Below are 6571 nucleotides of genomic sequence, written 5' to 3' on the forward strand. Positions count from 1 at the left end.
GCATAAGATATTTAATAAGTAAGATAGTCCAAAGAATATGCAGCATTATATGCAGATCAGAAAGTGGCATAAGATATTTAATAAGTAAGATAGTCCAAAGTATATGCAGCATTATATGCAGATCAGAAGGTGGGATATGATGTTTAATAAGTAAGATGGTCCAAAGTATATGCAGCACTATATGCAGATCAGAAGATGGCATAAGATATTTAATAAGTAAGATAGTCCAAAGAATATGCAGCATTATATGCAGATCAGAAGGTTACATAAGATATTTAATAAGTAAGATAGTCCAAAGTATATGCAGCATTATATGCAGATTAGAAGGTGGCATAAGATATTTAATAAGTAAGATAGTCCAAAGTATATGCAGCATTATATGCAGATTAGAAGGTGGTATAAGATATTTAATAAGTAAGATAGTCCAAAGAATATGCAGCATTATATGCAGATCAGAAGGTGACATAAGATATTTAATAAGTAAGATAGTCCAAAGTATATGCAGCATTATATGCAGATTAGAAGGTGGCATAAGATATTTAATAAGTAAGATAGTCCAAAGTATATGCAGCATTATATGCAGATCAGAAGGAAGGATATGATGTTTAATAAGTAAGATGGTCCAAAGTATATGCAGCACTATGTGTGGATCAGAAGGTGGAATAAGATAATTAAGATAGTTCAAAAATGGAAAAATGAGGAAATGAATATTGTTGAGATCTGATCTTTTCAGGTCATTGTTCATAAATGATATCCCTTACATCATATGCCACAGATAAAAAACATCAGCATAATAAGTGACATCTGGAATCAAGACAGGCATGTAAGATTCGTATGTGAGGGCTGAATAACCATTGCTGTCTTCTTGGGTGTGTTAAGTTTGAGCCGATTACTGATGTGTCAATAATGCATGCTTAGTAAATCATTAGCATGTTGGTTAAGATAGTACTCAGATTCTTAATGGGACAAAAGGCATACCAGTATGTCATCAGCATAGCAATCATATTGTGACCCTCAAAAATGGTTAACGCTTCCCAGAAGCAAATGTATGATTAACACTGTACCCCTAATGGAGCTCTACAGTAATGCACAGTCAAGAGAGTAGTAGGAGGATAAATTTACCCCAGATACTACTCATTAGGTGCACACTGAGAGTTAGTAGATAACCAGACTACTAAGGTTACACAAGAACTACCACAGTTATATTGTAGATGAACACTAAGAACAGAATGAACCACCATATCCAATGTAAAGGAAAGATCAAGAACAACAAACACAGAATGATGACATTGAACCCTATTGATAAGGAAATCATGAAAATTCCTAGTTAGATACATTTCAGCACAGTGGCTAATCCTAAAACCAAGTTGGAAAGGGCCACTGATGTAATCTTGCAAGTAAAGTTTTGAGCAGAATTTAGCAGAGATTGAGATTCACTGGAAAATCCTCAATGTCTGCTGAACTGTACATTTTCTGATTCATGAAACAACATATCACCTCTTTCTTTAATAGAAATAAATGAATTACTGGATGTATGGTTTATCTTTGGTAAACAAGTTTATAGGGGACCCATTCATATATCTGGCTCAGGTTATATCTTGGTAACAGTTTGATCTACTGAAGCTCATTAGTACAAGTGTTTGTATAGAATGACTGATCAAAAATGTAGATTTGCATGTACTAAGTCTAATATTATTTTTAATGCACCATTTTACCAACAGTATGGTGATTTCAGAACTGGTTTATATAGGTTTTGGGAGGCTTTGCCCACTCACACCAGGGGTGGAGGGAGGCTTGCCTCCCCGCTCCCATTGAAATACAAGTTTTAAAGGAGACCAGCAATGTTCATTCTCTGTTGTTTATTTTCAGACATTTTTTTCATAATTCTAGGGCTCAAACTTATTAGTCTCAGGATTATAATAGGATTCCTGTATCAGAATAGAATTTGCATGGAGTCCAAGTAATCCCAGAAAACATTCTTCTGATGTCACTGTATTATATAGAAACAGCATGTAGGTCTAGTTAGATGCATGTAAAAAATCCCACTTGATGGAATAAGGAAAACTTGAATATTATATAGCTTTGCACGTAGGAACTCTGTAGTCAGAAACGGTGTAGCCATCATAGTTAAAAAAAAAACCTTCCTTTGAAAATAACTTCCCTAGAGAACCTTGAGGGAAGGTTCATGCATTAACAACATTCTCAATATATGCACAGTGTGAGAAAGGGCTTTTTAAAACAGCTCTTGTTCCACATCACATCTGTTACATCACTTCCTTTGTCCCATTCTGTTGGGGGCAGAGCCATGCATCCCCAGGCTAGGTGAGAGGTCTATGACCCATTCATTCCTTACCAGGATGCCTTATTAGCCCATTTGTTTCTTCACATGGCAGCTTTTGGGGGACAGGGAACAGGCCGGATTACTGCCTCACTGGGGAGGCCTTTGCTGTTTTGTTGGAGCATACCCTTCCCTTGCAGTGGCCCAGTGAGATCCATTTACCTGCTCCTGGCTGCCTGGAGCCTACTTCAGCATGCTGTCTCTGCTTAAGTGCTTGCAGCTCTTGTTCAATGGCTTGTAGTTCATGAGTGCAGCACCTAAAGCTCCTGCTAGCTATCATCCAATTGGTTCTGAGTTATCTCTTTCTTCCCCTTCACACCTCTAACATTTCCAGTCTACCTAGGAAAAAAGTCTTTACTGTCTGTTTGGGGGTATAAAAGTGCCTATGTAAAATTTTCAAGCAAAAATCTAAAACCTTCTGGACTTTGCTGCATACTTGACAGCCATGCATATGTCCTCACATTGTTCCCTTGGAAATTACTTTTCCAGTCTCAGTTCTCAATGTTTTCTAATCTCCCCTGATTCTTACAGTTATTGTGCAACATTTCATATGCCCTACTAATTATCCTTTTTTCAGCAGTTTCTGTTCTAGATTCAACTAAAAACTCTACCAGTGCAGGTTTTTCTCTTAGAACTCCCCTATCCCTTTATATTTCTCTATACTCTGATATCAATCTCTGGTAGGGAAGGTAGTCTCTAACCTGCAGTCCAAACTTCTTCTTGGCCTCATCCTACAATATTCCCTTTCCCATGTAGTTATTTGCTCCATTGCCATTTTTTCCAGTAAATTCTAGCCCCCTCTTACCTATTCTCTATACCTCTACTTGCAGTGATCCATGTTGGAAAATCTCCTTTCTTCATTCCTGTGTTTACTTGGTTCTGAAAATTCTTTCTGCAGCTATGAATATGATATTCTATGTGGTTGTTATTATTCTCTTCTTCCTATTTCTTGAGCTCCACCTCCCTACACTTCATCATCATCATTTATTTACAGTTTGACTTATAACCTTCTGCTTGTGTTATCTATATGAGCCCTTACTGCATAGGTCACTAATATCCCTTCAAATTAAGTAATCTTAAACCATCTTGTTCTATTGACAGGATCAGCTTTATTCCACTTAATTCTTCCCCTCTTCCCCTCCCAGATAAATTCCTTCAACTTTTTATTATTTTTTGTCTATAATTTTCCCTCTTGTTGATAAAAATATATGCCTTAACCATATATACAGCTAAATGGACTAAAAACATTTTTACTGCTTGCATCTTTCTACACATAAACAATTGCTTCAAGTTTCTAATTTTTTGTATTATCTTTTGTTTAATATCTTCTCACATTTCCTTAGCTGCCATAACAGAAGCCTTCTCAATCCTTACTTCTGTATAATTAATCTTATTGTGTCCCCATAAATATGAGTATTGTTGAACCAGTTTACGTGTGAGTAAATAATTTATGGCTATAGCCTTTGCTTTATCTTCATTAATTTTAAATCCCAAAAAGACATGAAACTCTCTCACACAGTTCATAACACTAAGATGTTCTTTTCCAGATTCATGAAGAACAGACTATCTGCCAATAAAGCACAGACTGAAGTGGTTTCCTACCCGTACAGCAACTGCACGGCTTAAAACGAAATCCAAAAAAACAAAACTCAGCCAGCAGATTATGGCAAGCTGTATAAATTTATTAGCTTGTTTAAAGCACAAAAAAACAGACCGGTTTCGACTCAGTTAAATATTAGCCTTCTTCAGTGTTTTCTTTGCCAATTGTCCTAAATATAAAGTAAATAGCAAAGGAGAAAAATGCACCCCTGACTCATTCCTTTGTTCAGTCACAACTTATTGGAGAGGAAACCTCCAACTTTAACTCTTGTCTCTGATCCTTCATATGTACTCTTAGACTTGTTATTGTACTAGGGAATGCAAATGCTTTCACTGCCTTTCTCATAAAATGCCTGACTACTCTGTAGAATGCTTTCTCTGCATCAAGACCCACCAACAACAGCAGTATTATCTTACATTCTGATTTCCTATGCATGATCATTGTTCTATTAATCCTGTCAAATGTTTGCATCCCCTTTACAAAGCCACACTGATCCATATCTCTCAATTTTGGCAGCAACATTGTGATTCTTTTAGGTAATATAGACATAAACACTTTATAATCATGGTTTGAAACTGAAATGTGTCTATCTGAATCTTGGCCTGTCTGGTCTTTACCTTCTTTGGGAAATACAGCCACTCCAGCTTTCTTCTAAAATGCTTGTACTTCCCCCTTTTTTAAATAATATTAAACAAAATCTACCAGATATGTATCACTTTCTTCCCTCCTAACTTCTGAACATTCACAAGAATACCATCTCAGTCTGGAGACTTCCTGCAGATTGATTATACCTCACCAGTTTTATCTCATTTCCTCCTATCCTAACTAATAATTGTTGAGCCTCCTTTTCCTCTAACCCTGACCTAATTTAAGTCTTCCATTAATATTTCCATTTGTGCTGTTTCTTGGTTTCCACATTCCTCTGCTCTATACAAATTTTCATAAAATTTCTGAAATTTTAATAAAGCCTGAACAATAAGTCCTACATGGCCCAATTCATAGCCCTGGGGCTATACTCGGCATCCTGCAGACCATTAGAGATGACCTGTGTCTGGGATACAGGGCATATTCTCACCCAGAACTGATGTGTATATATATATATATATATATATATATATATATATATATATATATATATATATATATATGTGTGTGTGTGTGTGTGTGTTTGTGTGTGGGCACAGTGGTTAGCGTTGTCAACTGACAGCAAGAGGTTCTCTGTTTCGATCCTCGGCTGTGGTGCCTTCTGTGTGGAGTCTGCATGTCCTCCCTGTGGTCATGTGGGTTTCCTCCGGGTGCTCCAGTTTCCTCCCACATCCCAAAGGCATGCTGTAGGTGGACTGAACACTCTAAATTGGCCCTAGCTGTGAGTGTGTGCATGTGTGTGTGCCTTCTGTGGAAGGTTGGGCGCCGGACTGGCAACTCGACACTGTAAAACTCCACTGCCAATCATGAGCAGACAGGTGATCCGCTGTGGCAACCCCTAACCGGGAAAAGCCTAAAGAAGAAGAAGAAGATATATATATATATATATATATATATATATATATATATATATATATATATATATATATATATATATTCAGCACATCAGCAAGTGAAATCATATCATCCATCTACATAAAACAAAGCTCATCCATGTTTATATTCAAACTCAACTTAGAGCTATGGATGGGAAACATAACATTTACTTCAGGACTCCCTTTGTACTACTATAGGGAAAGCCTCTAAATGCTTTATCCCATGCATGGATCCCCTCAAATTACCTATGGTATGATCTCAGTTATTCTCATTAGGAGCAATATATAATTATCAACAACAGGATGAGTAAAGCCAATCTTTAACCAAATGGGATAGATTATTTAAATCACAAAGAGAGAAATTGGCTAGGCTTAAAATGACCTGCAAGGGTATCTAGCCTATGAACCTATCAAGATCTATCAAGAACCTTTCCCTTTAATAGAACATTTGATTCAAAATGAGAGTTATGTAGGTTGTTAGGACTGAAAATGTCTTTTTGGGGGAATGGATTAACTAAGACATCCTTTTAGTGTTAAAAGAAAAAAAAATCTCTTTCCTCAAGTGAGACTACAACAGTCTGGTAAATTACTGGGCCTTTGGCCCTCCAAGCATGCCAAACAATCCTGGATAAGGATAGATTCAGTGTTCAGGTAGTCAAGCAGTTGCTGGAAAGAACGAAGATAAAAATCATCACAGTCAAGAATGTCTAATTCATAAACTCAAACAGTGAGCTCAACTCCCAACAATTTAATAAGGGCAAGCTTGGCACCAAAGAAGTAGTAGCTGCTAATTTACACTTCTCTGAGGAAAAAAAATATTTCATGTGGAAAGACATAGCTTCCTCATCACACTGAGCTGGCGAGAGCAGTTGCAGCTTTATACTCCAGTCAAAACACCCAATTTCTACAGATTGCAATTAAAGTCTGCAGATTTTCTACTGTCCACCCCCCCCAAACTTCTCAGAATGCAGCATCACTGCACAGTTGTGCAAAAAGCCAACTTGCCTCCTGTTACAATCTTGTGCAATGCTCTTTTTTGCGAGCCATTAATCTGAAGGATCGCACACTCAGAAGTGCAGCGACTGCAATAACCCCACCCGGAAGCTGCACCGC

This window comes from Protopterus annectens, chromosome 1.part1, assembly GCF_019279795.1.
Source record: "Protopterus annectens isolate FY-2018-M chromosome 1.part1, PAN1.0, whole genome shotgun sequence".
Classification (NCBI taxonomy): Eukaryota; Metazoa; Chordata; order Ceratodontiformes; family Protopteridae; genus Protopterus; species Protopterus annectens.